We start from the raw sequence: 18,431 nt of genomic DNA, 5'->3' as shown, positions 1-18,431 counted from the left end.
AGTTTCACCTCATTTAAAAACGACTTGTTTACAAAATCGGACATAAAAATACAAAAGTGTCACCGCACGCTAGTATTGAAAAATGGCTTGCTGTCTCATTTTTACCATATAATTAAAAAAAATCAATTGGAATATAAATCTTGTACTTACATTTCAGTGTATAGTATATAGAGCAGTATAAACAAGACATTGTCTGCATGAAATTTGAGTTCGTACTGACTTTGCTAGTGCTTTTTTATGTAGAGCCTGTTGTAAAATTAGACAAATATATGGATGAGTTGATGTACCCAAAAGACCTCTGTGTATCCCCAAGGACACGTGTACCCCTGGTTGAGAACCACTGCCCCAGTGAACTTTATGAAGTCTCTGGCACCGCTTTCTTTTTGTGGGTAAAAACTCTTGTCAAGGGGTAGAGGTTTTGGGTTTTGATTTTTTAGATTTTATTAATTTATTTTTTAGGGGTGAAATGGGATGTTGGGGGTTTGGGGTAGACGAGCGTGTATGTCTCCATTCTTATCGCTCCCCTTTCTATTGTTTTCACTCTTTTCCTTTCCCTATGTGGATATTCCAGGGATGTGTCAATGAACTTTTTCAAGGTATGGAAGATGCTTCCATGAAATACATGGCAATACTCAGCCCTGGCAAACCCCTTTATAATTCCAATACTGCACTTCTTATTTCTGTCTTATCTCCGCATTGATAATCGGTTTGATGTTCAAAGCTCATCCTGACCAAATGAAAACTCTGATCAATCTACAAGAATGACCTTGTGTCTAGATCTGGGACAGGAGCTCTCGCAGCTTCAGGTGCCCCCTTCTGCTCTCTGCTCGCTCTGCAATAGTCTCTCTTCTGGTAACTTGGCCCTCTGGCCATGTCCCCATTTGGACCATCCTTTCCAGCATAGGCCCCGACTTTCTAATGAACTGGGGGGTGCTCCCCCCTACTCCACCCCTTCCCCCGAGGCTCCACCTCCACCCTACCTCTTCCCATTCCCACCCTGCCTTGTTCCACCCTCTCCCCAGAGTGCACCCCGCCCTCGTTCCTCCCCCCAGCGCCTCCTGCATGTCAAGGAACAGCTGATCGCAACAGGCAGGGGGCACTGGGAGGGAGGGGGAGGCGCTGATCAGTGGGGCTGCCAGGAGGAAGCTGACTGCCAGTGGGTGCTCAGCACCCACCATTTTTTTAATATGGGTGTTCCAGCCCTGGACCACCCACAGAGTCGGCACCTATGCCTTCCAGGGTTAGGAAGTCCAACAGGACTATTGTCCAAATGCCTTCTCCAGACAGTGGTCAGCCCCAGATCTGGCTTTGTGCCACTATACCAGTGAATGGCCGGGGAGCCTAGGCACAACCACTGCACTGGGTTCCAGCCCAGGGACCCTATCCCGGTGTGCTTAGTCCCCATCCCTGTTACTGTTTCCCTGTGCTCTTTCCTACCCCGCCTCTCTATCGTCTCTTGCCTCTTTCTGAGGTTCTGGTGGTGAATCCATTTTATTCATCAGGGCTACTTCACTCCCTCCTAGCCTCTGGCTGGACTCCTTCCTCCAGGCTTTCTGGGCTTACTCCCCCCCAGATGTCTTCCTTGTCCCCGACAAGCTCCCTCTTCTCAGGGAGTGACTGCAGACTCCTCCCCCTGCAGCCCCCTTCTGCTTTCAGCCTCCTGGCTTTACAGTGCTGTCCTAGCTGGGCTTCATTCTTAATTAACCATGGCCCTCCCTCTCGCAGGTGACACCAGGCACCCTAATGAGCTTCTCAGGCCCTCATTAACCCCCTCAGGCTTAATGTGGCGTGTACACTCCATCAGACCCTGCAGCATTTCTAGTATCCTTTGACCACGACATTAGATCAACTCTTCCTATCGTTTCATATGCAAACCTGAAAAAAATTAAGCAGACCCCATTGATGCTCCAGTGATGTAACGTCATTCATCATGGCATCAAAACAGAAAGCCACATTTGCATGGTACAACCTATGGGTTTTGTTTGAAACTCCAGTTCCCACTGAAGTCAATGGAAGACCTCCCATTGCCTATAATGGAAGTTGGTTCGGGCTCTAAGGTTTAGTACTATATGGATTTATCCACATCAAAGCTCTGCAACTGAACACCCACAGACCTTGGGAATACTCAAAACACAAACTGGTGTGCAGATCCATATTTGATGTTTAAGTGTATTTCTACACTAACATTTTTAAAAAGGGCTACCATCCTTTTCTAAAACCACCCCCCTAAAAGGCTGTTGATTTGGGTTTTTCTTTCTTTTGCTCATTCCTGTTGTATGAGTGGAATTGATTTTTTGATACTCTCAAATTTGTTTGTCACAGCCCGTCTTCTACTTTCCTGTACATGTTCCTGAAATATCACCTCCAAATGATTATTCCTATCACTCCAGTTACCACTTCGCCTGAGGCAGGGAATTCTCACACAGCAAAAGTGGTCGAGTAATTGAACACAGAAATACTAGTACCTGTAGCTTGAAAATTCTAATAAACTACCAGAGGTCCCAAGAAAGTTAAATATTGGGAGGCATGTCAGCTGCAGTGTGATTAGTGGAACAGTAACACACAGACAAAAAGAGCTGCTGCCTAAGGCATGTGAGAGGTAAAGATCAGTCTCTGCATGTCTTAGAATCATGCCATCCACCGTCTATGATGGGGTTTCTACCAAATATTCACAGCAGCTTTGCTATACAATAACAAAATCACAGTATGACAAGAGTGTTCACAACCACTCAGAAACAAGATTGTAGCTCTGGCTAAGCGCTGCAAATCTCTGTGCTAGTATGCAGATTCGAGGAAGAATCCTCAACTCTCTGCTTAAGTTCCTTTGATTTAAGTATTTTAATATCTTATTTTATCTTATCTTATCGACCTGGTTGCACCACCTAAAGTTAAGGTCATCTGATATTTATAGTGGAGCAGAAGCTCTGCTACATATAAAGTTGAGAGTCGCTTACTGTTTATTATTGCCTGTTTATATTACATTGATGCTAAATGCTCTAAAGTCCACATATGTATATACTACACCCTAGCTAGCTAACCACACACACACACAGAGATATATAGAGAGAGTTGAAAAATGGAAGGGAAATTATTTCTGTATAGGGTTTTTCATACAAAGATATCACAAAATGCATCATAGCTGACTACACTCTAAGGACCCAATCCTGCAAACTCTGACAAGTGTATGGGGTCTATTGGCTACTCACTTGTGTAAAGTTATTCACATGCATAGGTGTCCAAAGGCTCAGGCCCTATACTTGCCAATGTAGTTACTATAGAGTAAGTAGGGTGGAGTACTGTATATCGGCTATAAATAGCATCTGTAAATATAGTAGGGCAGAGGTGAAGGATGAAGCACAGTAATTGCAAATTTGTAATTCCTACATATGGGTCCCTAGCAATTAACTTCACCTTTCCTCCAGGGAAAAAGGAGGGTCCTTTTAGGCTATTTTACAGCTTATTTTTTTTCAGAGTGTCCCTGATTATTATCCTGCCTCAATATCATCTTTTATTATGATTCTTAGTTCCTATGCCAAAGATGAGAGGGATGAGCACAGTTCTCTGGAATTTTAACACATACTGACCAGGTCTTTACAAAATGTGTCTAGACAGTAGCTGTCATAAGATCCTCACATGTGACGGGTCATTGTTTAGGTGATACAAAAAATACCCGCACGAATAAAATGATTTACCAAACAGGAATAATCAATGACTGCGTCGCTCCCATTGCGACCCATTATAATACTGGCCAGTGGCTCAGGCAGCATCGGTGAACTATGCTAGCAGCACTTTCTTGGAGATCTTCTGGGGCCTGAGCAAATGGCTGCACACAATGCCCCTTTTCCAGTTTATTTCTGGCCAGCGTTCCTATGCCACCATCAGGGCTGGCCTTAGGCAGGCAGGCGATGTGGGCAACCGCCCAGGGCGCCATGGTCAACCCTCATGCACACAGCCAGCCCAAGGCCCCTTTAACCCCCCAGCACTGGGCCTGGAGCAGCTCAAGCCATGGCAGGGGGCTCCTATTGTGTGCCCGGCTGCAGCTGCTGGTCTGGCCATGCTGGGGAGGGACAGGACTTACTCTTCCCGGGCACAGGCCACTCCCAGGGTCTGTTCAGACCCACCTCTGAGAACCAACCCTGGCTGCAGGAAGCTCCCACTCCCATCGCTGCCTACACGCTGAGTGGACGGTTTCTGTATGGGGAGATGCCCCCCGCCCCCGTTTGCTCAAGATGCCATTTTCCCTAAGGCCGGCCCTGGCCACCATAAGGGTAAAGTTCATCTGGGCAGGAGACAGAGCACTCTCAGGGGCTGCTCTGAGTCTGCAGAATGAACTCGCACAGGAACTAAGGACCATTCCAAACTTTACCACTTGCTGCTCCAAGTGCAAGGCAAACTTCTTCAACGTGCCTTCTCTAACAGAAACACAGAACAGCAGGTACCTTTAAAAAAAGGGACCAAAACAAAACACTCACTGCACACACAATTCTCCTCCCAGGGAGAGAATGAGAGAAAGAAGAAACCATATGTGACAATCACAGCACTTAGTGGACTACTGGAAGGCACTGAGATACTATGGTGATGAGGGTAGTATGAGAACCTACCTGGAATAGAAGCAAATATAATTCAAAAATAGAACTCTCTAAAAGCATAAGAATAATGTTTATACATTTAAAACCATTGTTCTGATTTTCTTCAAACTTGACTTGTTTTGTAGATTTCAACAAGACTTAAAAATCAAGCCAAATCTGAATGCTGCATGTACTATACTGCAAGTTAGTTTGTTTAATACTGTGCATTGTAGTATCTGACAAATAATTTAAAATGATCAAAAGAGAGATCATATTTAAAGGCATAGGGCTTTCACCTTAATTCTGATTCTCCCCATTTTTGTGTACTTGACGTTGCATTAACACTAAAGAATTAATTTTGTATTTTGCATTAAGCATATAGCCCTTTGCCAGATCTCACGTAGCCTCTTCCATCGTCACTACTGAGCAAGTAAATAAGGTCTTGCATCCTCCATAGTCCGGCAAGGTGGCAATGTAATTCCAAAGATTAAAAAAACAAAGGATAAACCTGTTTTTGTCCACTTCTCAAAGGCCCTGATTCTGCGAACACTTAAGCACGTGCTTAACTTTACTACCAAGAGCAGCCCCATTCATTTCAATGGGTCTACTCACGATAGTAAAGTTAAGCACGTGTGTAAGTGTTTGCCAGATTGTGCCCTCAACTTTCTAACAACAGACCATGTTCTTTTCTATTCAGGGAGCCCCTGTGCCAGGTTTAGACTGAGTTCCTTTGGGTTTTCTGGGCTCTTTCTCAAGTCTCTGACTGAGGATTTACTTTGAGATCTGTCTCTCAATAAACTTTCTGAGAGTTTTAGCCTATTCTAAGGACAACCAGGACCAACAGTATTAGAAAGCATCTGAAAAAAGACCCTTCCTCTTCTTCTATCTTTATTTTGCTCTGTTTTCACTCAGCCATACCAGGCTGGTAACTGGGAAAAATACACATGGAAAGATGTCTTAATCTTAAATATAATTAGATCTAATACCACATGTGGCACTGTATGATTAGTAAACTATATGATCATTAGTTATTAGATTAATGTGTCTACTTGGGTAACTGAAAGCCATTTGCAGGCAGAAATGAAATAGCTCAATTTGCTGTAATTGACTGATCTCCCATAGAGATTAATGCATTTGCTGCTGCAAAAGAAGGTTTCTTCAAATGTTACAAGCAGATGCATGAAGAATTAGGATTTCATTTTTTCTGGAAGGACCTTGCAAGGCCCCAGGCAGAGGATGTCTATGGCAAGGCGTGGTCTGAGTGGTTTAACTGGGGCAGGTCAAATAGAGTTCTGGGGTTTGTAAGGACCCCGCAGAATGAGTCCAATGTGGATTTCGGCTGAATGAGAATCAGTTTGGCACGGTCCACATTTTTATGAATAAATTGGATGGAACCGGGTTAGAACAGTAAGCATTTACACTCCCTTTGAAGAGATGTAAAGGCGGTGGAGAATCAGACCCAAATCCTGCTCTCAGTTACCCTGCAAATCCAGAGTGATTCCATCAATTCCCATGGATCTCCACTGGAATAAAACCAGCAAGAGCCAGATCTGGCTTCTTGATCTCAAGTAAATACTTTACCCAAACTCTAAACGCATACCTCCCCTGTCGTTGGTTTGTGCGTGCCAAGCAATAACAAAATAAAGCAAAAGTGGATCTCTTATCTGCAATGCGGGTCTCTAGTGCCTGTTCTGCACTCATTTGACTCAGGGAGCTCCTCCTATGGATGTCAATGGCAGCTCTGCGGGTGGAACGCCTGAGGAATAGGCAATTGAGACTCCTCATTTCGGAAGCAAGCTCCGCTGTGCCGGATTGTGCCCTTAAATTATCCACTGACACCTCTGCTGTTGTGAGGTGCTGTGGGCCCCCACAAATCTCAACTTTTTCTTCTTTTAAATAGGTTTTCTTATGGATTTTTAATTTATTTTTTTTTAGCCACAGCAACTAAGCGAACCGTTCAAATTGAAACACTGAAATGAACCGAGCTGAACAATAAACTAAAACATGCCTAGAGCAAGTTGAGCAATAAACAGGTTTTTAATTTTTTTTAACTTCCATCTCTCTGGTGTCTGTCTCTGATAGATGATGTGACAAAGGAAGAATCCTCAATAAATTCTAAATTCTGAATAGTAAATCAGCGAGCAAGAGCAGAAGCACCAGAGACGTCCCCTTTTGCAGTGTCTCGACCACTGCAGCCCCTCTGCACAGTACCTCTCAGAATAGGTGTGTAGATGGCCAGATAGCTTCATGCAACCTTTCTTCCCAGTGCATATTTGTTCTAAATTAATCTGCACTGGGTCTGATTATATAAACTAGTTGTAATACTGGGTCTTCCTGTTATACCCTGACTGGCACTCTCACAGGAAACATTATCCATAGAGTCATAGTTTTTAAGGCCAGAATGTGACCATCTTGTCTGACCTCCTGCATAATACAGGCCATAGAATTTCACCCAGTAATTCCTGCATCAATCCCAATATGATTATCCTCTTAAGGGTGTCAGAAACAAAGGAAAGCAAACGACTAGTGAGTTACTGGTCTTGTATGAGGACAAGAGAGACTGTGGCTTCTACTAAGAGGTACCACATAGAACAAGGACCTGTGAGGCTGGTACTGCATGAAGAAAGCTGAAGAAAGTGAGATACCATCACAGTTCTTAGCTAGAATCTTAGTCAGATCAGGGGTTAACCGTGTTAGTCTGTATCCACAAAAACAACAAGAACTCCTTGTTGTTTTAGTCAGATTGTGTATCTTGTACATATACTTCATTATATCCTCTTCTTTTGGGCTGTGTGATCATCATCTAAATCTAATGCCAATTATTGATAGTGATGGGCCTTGGATCTGCACACACTCTGCTTTTGGGGTGGTCTTGACATCTAAGCACAGATTTGGATTTAGAGTTTGCAAACAGCTTTTACTTTTATAAAAAGTCTATAGTATGAAATGTGTATTTCCTTGGTGCAGGACCTTTAACTTTCTAAATATCCTGCTTGTGTGCACAGACAGCAGCCAGTTTTTTCCCCAGAATTGATACAGTCTGTTACAAAGGAGAGCTGGACACTATGCTCACTCTTGGAGACTTAATTTTATTCTTTCTTGTTGGGTTCCTGCAGCTAAGATTAAAAGTCATTCATATTGAAAATACATGACTGCCCCTGGTACACATCATAACATGCCAAGTCAAAATTGCAAATCTAACCACCCCTGAAATTGTGATTTGACTTTAGGTGTGGCTTCAAATTTAGTGGCCTTGATCCATCTCCATTTACTGTACAAGGCATGCCGTATGCAAAGTCACTTGGACCACTGGCTGAACAAACTACACAGCACTGGGAAACATTCATGACAAAATCCCGCTCCTGGCAAAATTTCCCAAGTTTTGAGAATTACTGCAAAGCCAAAACTCAAGCCAGTTTTGTTAAATCACTGACCTGTGGCTAAATTTCAAGCAAGTCTGGTCTGAGATTTGATTTCAGATGGGTGCAAGTTGCAAAATTCAGGTCCAAATTTCCAACATTCCACTCTTCATAGCCAGGGTTTTGGTTCAGATCCATCTTTAGTCTCAAGTGAGCCTGCCTGAACTTTTTTTTTTATTATTATTTTCTATTGGTTTCAAGAGGTTCCCACCTGTAGAGGTGCAGACTCACCCCTGCGGTGCCTCCTGCTGGTGACTTCCAGGAATTAGCTTGTTCCAGCTCCAGAGCACCCTCTGCAGGCCAGTGATCCACCTGTCCTCTGTCCTTGTCCCTCCCAGACCCAGTGCCTTGTTATCCAGGGCACTGCCCCCTGGCAGAAACCCCTCAGTCTTACGATCTTCCCTCCCCAGGGAACCCCCACCCACTAGCCCCACCTCACCTCACTATACAGGTGCTGCCAGTCATTGTCTAGCCCCCACACCCTGGGGCAGACTGCAGTATCAGCCTACTCATCACTGGCAAGGTTGGGTTTGGATCTGCTGCCTTGGCCTACCTCTGGGCTGCCCTCTGCAACCCCCAGTACCTGTTGCCTTCTGCTAGGTCACAGCCTGGGGCTTCCCAGGCTGGGGCTCTGCAGCTCCTCTGCCTTTCCCCAGCCCTGCTCCACTCAGATACCCTGTGTCTAGCCCCCTGCAGCCAGGCCCTTCTCCCTCTGCAGGCAGAGAGAGACTGCTGAGCCCCTGGCTCAAAGCCTCTTTATACAGGCCAGCTGTGGCCTGATTGGGGCGTGGCCCAACTGCAGCCACTTCCCAATCAGCCCAGTTTAGCCACTCCCAGCGTGAGAGGTGTGTGGTACATTAGCGCTATGCAGTGGTGCAGTGACAGTTCTCACGGCCCCTACCGCCCCGCCGTCTTGTACTTTTGGGTGAGGGGGGGGCAGGACTTCTTGGCGGGGGAGGGCGGTTGCAGATACACTGCAGGGGGGCTCTGTCCTCCTGCCTGCGGTCCTGCATAACATCAACAAGGCGCCGGAGCGTGTCCGTTTGCTCCCTCATTAGCCCAAGCAGCGTTTGAGTCGCCTGCTGGTCTTCCTGCCGCCACCTGTCCTCCCGTTCGATGTGTGTGCGATGCTGTTGACATAGGGTCTCCCTCCACTGTCTCTGCTCTGCCGCCTCGGCTCTGGAGCAAGCCATCAGTTCCGCGAACATCTCGTCCCTAGTCTTTTTCTTTCGCCGCCTAATCTGCGCCAGCCTCTGCGAGGGGGATGCCGGGGCAGTCCGGGAAAGAGCCGAAGCTGTGTGATGGGAAAAGTAACTGATTTCCTTGAACAGATATATGTTTGCGAACAGTGAACACAGTCTAGTCAGTTTCTCTGAACAAGACCATACAGGGCAACAAGTCTCACGAGATCTCAGGACAAGTTCGAGATTTCGGAATACGCTCTCATTGGCTGCGGCATTGCACAGGAGAGCGGACAAGTGGGGAGAGACAGCTGAATCCGTCTAGCAGACAGTCCTGATAAGCCTTACAGTACATTCTGCTTATCAGTTAATGGATAGCTGTGCCCTCCCGCTAAAGGCAATCTGGAAATCATATACTCTGACCCTTTTCCAGCCACTCCCGCCAGTGCACGGGAAAGATCAATGTATGCTTTTCCTATGTGGCCTACAACACGTGGCTGTTAAGCGAGGGTCATTGTTATGCAAAGTAAAAGTCAACCATTCACAACAGTAACAATACACTAATTGCCCTAATTAGATGCAGCATTTCATGAACGAGATCACCCTGATGCGGGTCCCTCGGAGTCACAAAGAGCGGATGCTAAGGGAAGCCCTGCAGAGACCAGGACCATATGCGGCCATGCTTGTGGAGGTGATGATTCCCATCTACATAAGGATGTCCTGGCGCGGAAGAGTGTGCTTCCATGGAGCACCCAACAAGGCACCTCTCCCCAGGAACCTCCTGCGGAGGCTTTTCGAGGACCTAAATGAGACCTTTCTTGAATTGTCCCTGGAGGATTATTGTTCAATCCCTATATGTGTGGACCTACTTTTCATATAGTTTTTCATTGAAAATTTTATATATAGTATTTCTATTTTTTTATACCTGTTTTATAAAAAATAAATGTTTACATGTTTATAGCACTTACCGCCTGATCCTTCCCCTGATTCAGAGTCCGGGTTAACGGCCGGGGAGGGTTGGTAGGGGATCTCTGTGAGGGTGATGAAGAGATCCTGGCTGTCAGGGAAAGCGGTATTGTGTTCGCTGTCGCCTGCGTCGTCCTCCACAGACCGTTCCTCATCTTCCACATCGGCGAACATCGAGGAGGAACTGTCCAGGTTCACTATGCCATCCACTGAGTCCACGGTCACTGGTGGGGCAGTGGTGGCAGACCCACCTAGAATGACATGCAGTGCCTCGTAGAAGCGGCATGTCTGCGGCAGGGCTCCGAAGCGTCCGTTTGCCGCTCTGACTTTTTGGTAGCCTTGTCTCAGGTCCTTGATTTTCACGCGGCACTGCATTGCATCCCGGCTGTATCCTTTCTCTATCATTGCTTTGGAGACCTTCTTGAAGGTCTTTGCATTCCGCTTGCTGGAGCGCAGCTCCGACAGCACAGACTCCTCGCCCCACACACCGATCAGATCCAGGACTTCCCGGTCTGTCCATACTGGGGACCTCTTTCTATTCTTGGATTGGCCGGACTCCTCTGCTGGAGAGCTCTGCATCGTTGCAGGTGCTGCGGAGCTCGCCCCGATGTCCAGCCAGGACGTCAGATTCAAAGTGCCCAGACAGGAAAATGAAATCAATTTTCCCGGGTCATTTCCTGTGTGGCTGGTCAGAGAATCCAAGCTCCGACTGCTGTCCAGAGCGTCAACAGAGTGGTGCACTGTGGGATAGCTCCCGGAGCTACTAAGTTCGATTTGCATCCACACCTAGCCTAATTCGAGCTAGCCATGTCGAATTTAGCGTTACTTCACCTGTCGGGGTGGAGTACCAAATTCGAACTAAAGAGCCCTCTAGTTCGAATTAAATGGCTTCCTGGTGTGGACGGTTGAGCGGTTAGTTCGAATTAACGCTGCTAAATTCGAATTAAAGTCCTAGTGTAGACCAGGCCTTAGAAGAGTTATATGCTTGTCAATTGGACTTCAAACAGATGGCTGCCTGTGCATTTGATGGAGATGCAAACTTCTCTGGAAGACATGGTGGAGACAAGACAAGCTTTGCTCAGAGAAAAGTGTAACCCTAATCTCTCCTATACACACTGCAGAGGCCATCTACTTCAACTAGCACTAGTACAAGCTGCAGAATCTTCAAAAGGCATTTTGCAAGCTATAAATTTAATGTCTTCATTATATTCTTTTTTCAGCAAGAATCCAAAAAGACTGAATATCTTGGAAAATATAGAAGATACACTGGGACTGAAGTTCAAATTAGTCCAATCTGGGAAAACCTGCTGGGTTTCCCATGAGCAATCCTTGGCTGTTGTCTTAAAATTACTCCAGCCATTATAACTGGCTTTGGAAAGTATCTATCAAGATGGGATGGATCTAAGTAGTGAGGCTGGTGGATTACTTTTGCTACTTCGTTCAGAGAAAACTATTGCCATTCTCTCTCTGGTAAATCTACTGTTGAAACCACTTGGGTCATTAAACAATGCCATCCAGGCATCTGCTACAACACTAGTAGATCTTTGTCCAGGAATAGAAGCTACATTTGGATCAATCAGAGAGCTATCCATTGAAAAAGTATTGGAAGAAGCAAAGACTTCAGTCCAGAAGTTGACTAATGAAGGCATTTATATTGAATCCTTAAGTGAAGAAGACAAGACGTGTTTGTTAAGACAACTGAAAAGGTACACAGACTTGATTCTTAAAAATCTACAACAGCGACTTCTAGGTTTTACTCAACCTCTACATAGCTTTTACAGATGCCTGTCCTATAAAACACCAACAGTTGAGTGGAGTGAGGCACTACCAGCAATGGGGCTGCCATGTGATCAGGACAAAATAGGGAATTTGAACACAGAGTGGAATATCATACGATGAATTAATGAAGATTTGACTTCAACTTCTTTTTTATCATCACTAGTGGCTCGACCCAATCTTTGTGTCCTGTTTCCTGGGATGAAAGAAGTAGGAATTCATCTCTTGCTACTCCCAGGCACAACAGCTACAGCTGAGTGTTCTTTTTCATTGCTGAATAGAATTTTGTGTTCTGAAAGAAGTCGCCTTCTGCCTGACCATGTGAATGAACTAATGAGTATACCAATTGAAAGAATGGAAGTACCGGACACACGAGAAGCCCCCAAAGATTCAAGAAGTTCATTAACAGAGTTGTGTAAAATTATAACAAGAAACCAAGAAGATTGTAGGCATAGTGCTTCATAGAAGGCTTGAGTAGCCAACTTTAATTTGTGTGATGATTTTAAAACATGAGCTAAATCTAATAAAATGGTCATGAAACATTTTTCAGTTTTTACTATGGCGCCATACAGCCCACCTTCATCCTCACAGTCTCACCCCTCATCGGCCCTGATACACCCCCGTAAATTCAAACATCCCCCCCCCTTAATTTCAATTCCTGGGGAAACCACTGCATTGAAGTTGTCATAGTCAAGGCAGGAGATAAGGAGATGGTGGCCTGAGTGACTGGAGAAAAAAGGCTAGATCTTTATAGGATTATGGAGAAAGAAGTGGTAAGTTTTGGACATTACCAATCTAGAAAAGGGGGTAAGGGACCTAGCAGAGGAGGCAATGGTTTTGTCCACAGCAACATAGAAGGATGAAGAGCATGCAGAGTTTGTGAGGAAAGACAAATAGTTTAGTGAGGGCCATATTAAGATGATGGTGAGGAGATATCAGAGAGACAGCATGAGGAGTGGAATTGGACCCAGGGAGACCAATTGGTGGACAGGTAGATCTGCAAGTCACTGAGGTGTAGATGGTAGCTGAATCATGCAAGTGGATAAGATCTCCTAGCAAAGGCATAGAGAGGGAGAGAAAGCCAAATACAGCTCCTTGTGGGACCCCTCCCCAGAAGTATAAGGAAACATTCACCTGAGAAGTGTCTGAGTTGATTACTTTAGGATTTCTGTGTCTTTGAAACGTAAGTGATTCTTTTTTTTCCTTTCTTTCTGTGATACTGATTGATGGGCTTTCCTGCCATTCATGACATTTAAAGTGGTATTCTGTTATTAAGATATTATAAATAAGAAGAAGAAGAATGAAGAAATTAGACTCACAATAAATTGAGTTGGTCTGGCATAAATTCTTTGAATGGCCCACTTAATATTCTTCCCCTTCTTCTCACTTTTAAAGCTACTGATAACAATGTATTTCTGTATCACCCTCCATTCCCATAGTTGAAGAAAAAGACAAACTATATACAGGGATCACTTCACCCATCCATGTCACATCTGGGGTGGAACTCAACCGCTGCTTGACTGAACACAGCAATACTACTCACAATGTGTGACGGCGTCGGGAAGGCTGCAATCCAGTTGAAGAAGGGTACAATACAATTGAAACTGAAGGGGACATTTAGGTAGGTGGAATGTAACTACCCAAGTTGGGAATTGGGGCAAGACATTGATTCATTCATAAATTGTAAGGTCAGAAGGAACCATTAGATCATCTACTCTGATGTCTTGCAAAACACATACCACAGAATGTCACTCAGTTACTCCTGTGGTGAGCTCAATAACTCGTGTTTTGCTAAAGCTTATCTTCCAAAAGGCATCCAGTCTTGATCTGAAGACACCAGGAGATGGAGAATCCACCACTTCCCCTAGTACTTTGTTCCAGGGGTTAATCACCCACCCTGTGCCTTATTTCCAGTTTGATTGGTCTGACTTCAGTTTCTAGCCATTGGTTCTTGTTACGTCGGTCTCCGCTAGATTAAAGAGCCTTTTAGTATTTTCTCCCCATGAAAGTATTTATACACCGTAATCAAGCCACCTCTTGAGCTTGTTTATGACAAGATAAATTGATTGAGCTCCTTAAGTCTCTCACTGTGAGTCACTTTTTTCCAGTCCTCAAATCATTTTCAGGGGTTATCATTCATACTAAAAGTGCCACGGGATTTTAATTATTACAAATGGACAGTGTTTCATTAGCGATAGGTGATGTGGCATGAAGGCAGAGTTGTAAGAAAAAAAGCTTTATTAAACACGTGGAGTGGCCGGCATGACCTGCTACTGTCAGCAGCAGCCCCAGGCTTGCATTCCTGAACCTCAGGTACCTGACCAATCTAGTGCCCAGCTCCGCTTCCTAAAGCATACCATGGGTTCTGTTTGGAAATTTCCCATCAAAATACAGACCAAGCTCTGCCATGCTAGGTCTGTTGGGAACACAGCACAAGGTGTTACAGCTGCTAATGATTATTTGATTTATGGTTGCAGTACGAGGAGTTTATTGCAAAACTTTGATTTCTTTCTCAAGTTAATGTTAAATTTATGCACGAGTGCTGGCAATATTGTGAAATACAGAGCAAAGGAACATGGGTTGGGCTTGTGTGTTAAATCAGTTCAAACTGGCATCAGATGATTTGAATTAGTACACAACAAGCATATTAAACATATTCATTTTGTTAATAGAAATGACTAACTCTATTAGACTTTTTTGCTTATTATTCATAATATTTTGCTATAATACAGAAAATCAAATTTTATTTTAAAAATGCAATCAAATTACATTTCCTATTAAAACTTTAATATCAAAACAAATTAAGCAATGCTACAGATTACACATTAGTAATCTAGTTCCGTCGTATTCTGTTATGAACTATCACATCGCTAAGGTGCAGCAACTCTCAAAATATTCTTAAGGGGAACTGAAAAATGTGCTTTTTTAAAAACAAAATGAATTAAAAAAACCTGTTAAAGATCCCCAAATAATAAGAGAGTATGCTTCCGATTTACAAATAAACAACGTTTTAAGGTGAAATAAACCCTTTACTTACCTGTCAAGTAAGGCATTCAGAGATCTGTGTTTTCCCTTTGCCATCTGGGAGGACTGATCACTATTTCCTGGTCTGAGTCACATGACATAGGTGAGAGCTACAAAAGGTTACATATCCCTGTCCCTTAGCAGTAGTCACTGTCTCCCGTCATTATGGTTCCAGATTGAAACTAAACACCAGCATGCACTTTGTGTAGAAGTTCTGTTTAATGGGAACATGGTATTATCAAAATGGCAAATATACTTATGGTTCCATTTTGTCTTGCACTGGGGGTGTTGTGAAGTTGTATTGCCCCTGTGGGTGCTCCAAAGGATTGTGCCGGAGAAGTCTGTAGAAGGCATCCATTAAGAGCTGCAAGTGTGCACTCTCTCTCATGGCCCAATTTCTTCCTCATATTTTGGGGGTAGTTAGATAGCTCGGTTGTGATTGTGACTGGACCCCAAGGTAAGGGAACCACCTCCCTCCCCTGAGTATCTGTACGCAGGCTGGCCACAAACTGGGCCTTAGAAAGCACACACAGTGAAGATATGGACAAGCTAAGTGAATGATTCCTGGAGAGGTGGGAAGTTAAGCAAGGTGTTATGCAATCCATTTCTGGGTCTGGAAACAAATACAGTGAAGGCATCTTACTTATGCACATGGTAAGATTTAATTCTTCAGGAAACAAACTGAAGTGTGTTCCAGTTTCAATTGACCTGGTGAGCAGAAGAACTGGTAATGTACCCTAAGATTTCATGTGTTGTACTTAATATTTCATTACCGTGCAGTCACATGTCTGCCACAGCAGCACATGCACCATAATTAATGCATATTCATAATGCACCATGAGTCCCAGCTGAGTTTGACACATCAATGGGTCAAGTATTGGTTAAAATTGCAGGAGGTGAGTTGCAGGATTGAAAAGATTGGGAACTGATACATGACTAGAGCATACCCTCTTTCATCAAGTCTCTGTTCCCTCAGGGCTTTCCATGGCCCAAATCTTCCACAGAAAACTGTGACCCAACTGACCTTACAAATGAACCGCGACAAAGTCGAGTTCCAGCTTTCTGGAAGCTTGCCTGCTCCAAACAGACTGCTCTTGTCTCGGAAAGTGAGCCATATGTGTTGTTAGTTACTAGTTGATGATTGTGATGCTAATTAAAACATACTAAGAGACACACTATAAACATGCACAGCACATGAAGCAAATTAACCAAGCGAGCTTGTCTCCTTCATTGTGCTTTTATTATGATGCTCCTTGGATGATGTTTTTAAATGAATTTTGAATAGTTTTCTTAATTTGTTTTATTCTGCATTGTAGTAACAAAACTGCCAGAGCCCCACAGGAATGATTCTGAGACGCGTGATGTTATTGGAACATGTCTCCTGGTTTTCCTACTGCTTACTTATAATTAAGCTTTATTAAGGTGTACAATGAATAACCATTTAAAAACCTGTTTATTGACCCAGGTGCAACCCACAGACACATCTGAAAACCTTCTTTCTCCATGACCTCCAAGTAACATTGTCTGATTGGACTCATTGCAGTGGGATTCTACTGTGCCACTAAGGCACAACCCTGCACCAGGGTGCTCAGAGTTGCAACACCCCCGTGGGAATGTTGGGGAGCTCTGCCAAGATATTTAAACATGCATTCCTCTGCTAGAAGGGTGGAGGCAGCAGTGGTACTTCCCCTACACCAAGATTAATACCCTCATTACACAGAGCTGCTCCCCCCTAGTGTGTGTGCAAACTTCATCCTCTTGTGTCCTTGGGGTGTCTCAAGCCTGCTATATGAGATGCAACATATATGTACACTAAAAGAATGATATTTTTGCATCTACTTCTTTAATGCTGTGATGATCATAGAATATCAGGGTTGGAAGGGACCTCAGGAGGTCATCTCTTGCAACCCCTTGCTCAAAGCAGGACCAATCCCCAAACAAATTTTTGCTCCAGGTGCCTAAATGGCCCCCTCAAGGATTAAACTCACAACCCTTGGTTTAAACAGGCCAATGTGCAAACCCCTGAGCTATCCCTCCCCCCCTCTATGCTGTATAGTACAAGCATACTGATAATTGGGCAACCATGGTTTAGTGGATGAATGATAAAGGGTGAAAAAAAGAAAGAGGAAACAACTCCCACAAAAAATAAAAAGGCTCCATAATAAAACTGGTGGAGAACATTGTCTCAAATAAAGCGAGGATCACATGACAGTAGGCAGAGCTCTGGCAAGTTTCTTAGCCCTAATGGCCAGATGACAGCAAGCTTTGAGAACTTCTGCTTTTGGTTTAGTGCTTGTTGTCCGGACACTTGGGTTCTGCCCCAGATTCTGAAACTGAATAGGCAATTTCTCTACACTTCAGCTCTAACCACGATCAGCTAATGAGTTTTTAAACATAACTATCCTGGTCCACTCTAAAGGCAAAATTGTGTTTAACATTGTGGCAGATAAAGAGAGCGAATTGTTATTGATTCTATTTGTTTACTTTAGTTGTGTTATGCAGATAAACAACATCATGCTGGTTAAAACGTGGTAGTTAATGCATTCAGTAACCAGAAGCATACCCCCAGCATAGACAAGGCCACACAAGGAGGTGGTGGGTGGAGCAGGGCATTGGGAGAGCAAGGTGGAGTGGAAGGTTGCATGGTAGACAGGACAAAGAGGTGGTAAGAACTGGCTCAAGGGATCAATCAAGTCTGTGGCCTGGATTCAACAAGGTATTTACCCCTATGGGGACTACTCATGTTTTAAAAGTTAGGCATATACTTTATGATTCAGGACTTGTCTCTCCACTCTAACCCTTCATAGGTGTTACCACATCCAATGATTTTCATGTATCCTCCATATTTTTTAAAAAACAGCTTTGGTGGCAAACCAATAAAGCATGCCGGCACCTTCAAACGGATTTCCCAACATGCAGTATAGTTTAGAGCTAAATCCCACAGAGGGCTGCAAGCCTTCTGTTCAGTCTGGGATTTTAGCACTCACCCCATCCATTTTAGCACCATGCCATTCCCCTCCCAAGGCAGGACTAATGGATTACTGTGCATTACATTCTTCATTACTGCTTAAATATTTATCAGAACATTATGTATTTAGTGGCTGGGGGAAAAGACAATCCTGCATTTCACTATGCAGAAGGGTTAATTACAGACTGGATAAATCTCTGTGATTTAAAAAAATGATAAAACATGGATATGGAGATTAAAAGGCGAATGTGTTATTTACAGCTAAATAAACATAAAGCAGTGTAATCCCAATCTGGGCTCCAGGCAGGATTTCCCCATACATAAAATGTATTAAATTCAATGGTTCATATCCATGGTCTCTATTTATACAATGGTCACTATTAAAACATTGATTCAGGGAAATCCGGTTTTAAATGACCATTCATTGAAGGATCAACAAATAGTTGTGGGTGGTCTTTTAATGAAGGTGAATCAGAACTGTAGCCTGTCCACTTGGAGATATATTAGGGTGACCTGTTAAGAGAGGAGA

General features: G+C 43.9%; 1 long non-coding RNA gene across 1 annotated transcript in view; it reads left to right on the top strand.

Annotated features, from left to right (window-relative positions):
* Nucleotides 1-6,696: 6,696 nt before the first annotated feature.
* The window catches only part of LOC123372421, a 49,744-nt gene continuing 38,009 nt past the window's right edge, over nt 6,697-18,431 (top strand). The window contains exons 1-2 of the long non-coding RNA XR_006580280.1: nt 6,697-6,791; nt 13,350-13,531. This is a non-coding gene — a long non-coding RNA (uncharacterized LOC123372421). The remainder of the gene's footprint in view (nt 6,792-13,349; nt 13,532-18,431) is intronic.

This window comes from Mauremys mutica, chromosome 6 (genome assembly GCF_020497125.1).
Source record: "Mauremys mutica isolate MM-2020 ecotype Southern chromosome 6, ASM2049712v1, whole genome shotgun sequence".
Lineage (NCBI taxonomy): Eukaryota > Metazoa > Chordata > Testudines > Geoemydidae > Mauremys > Mauremys mutica.
Note: the sequence above shows the minus strand (reverse complement) of the source record. Positions and strands in the feature narration are given on the sequence as shown.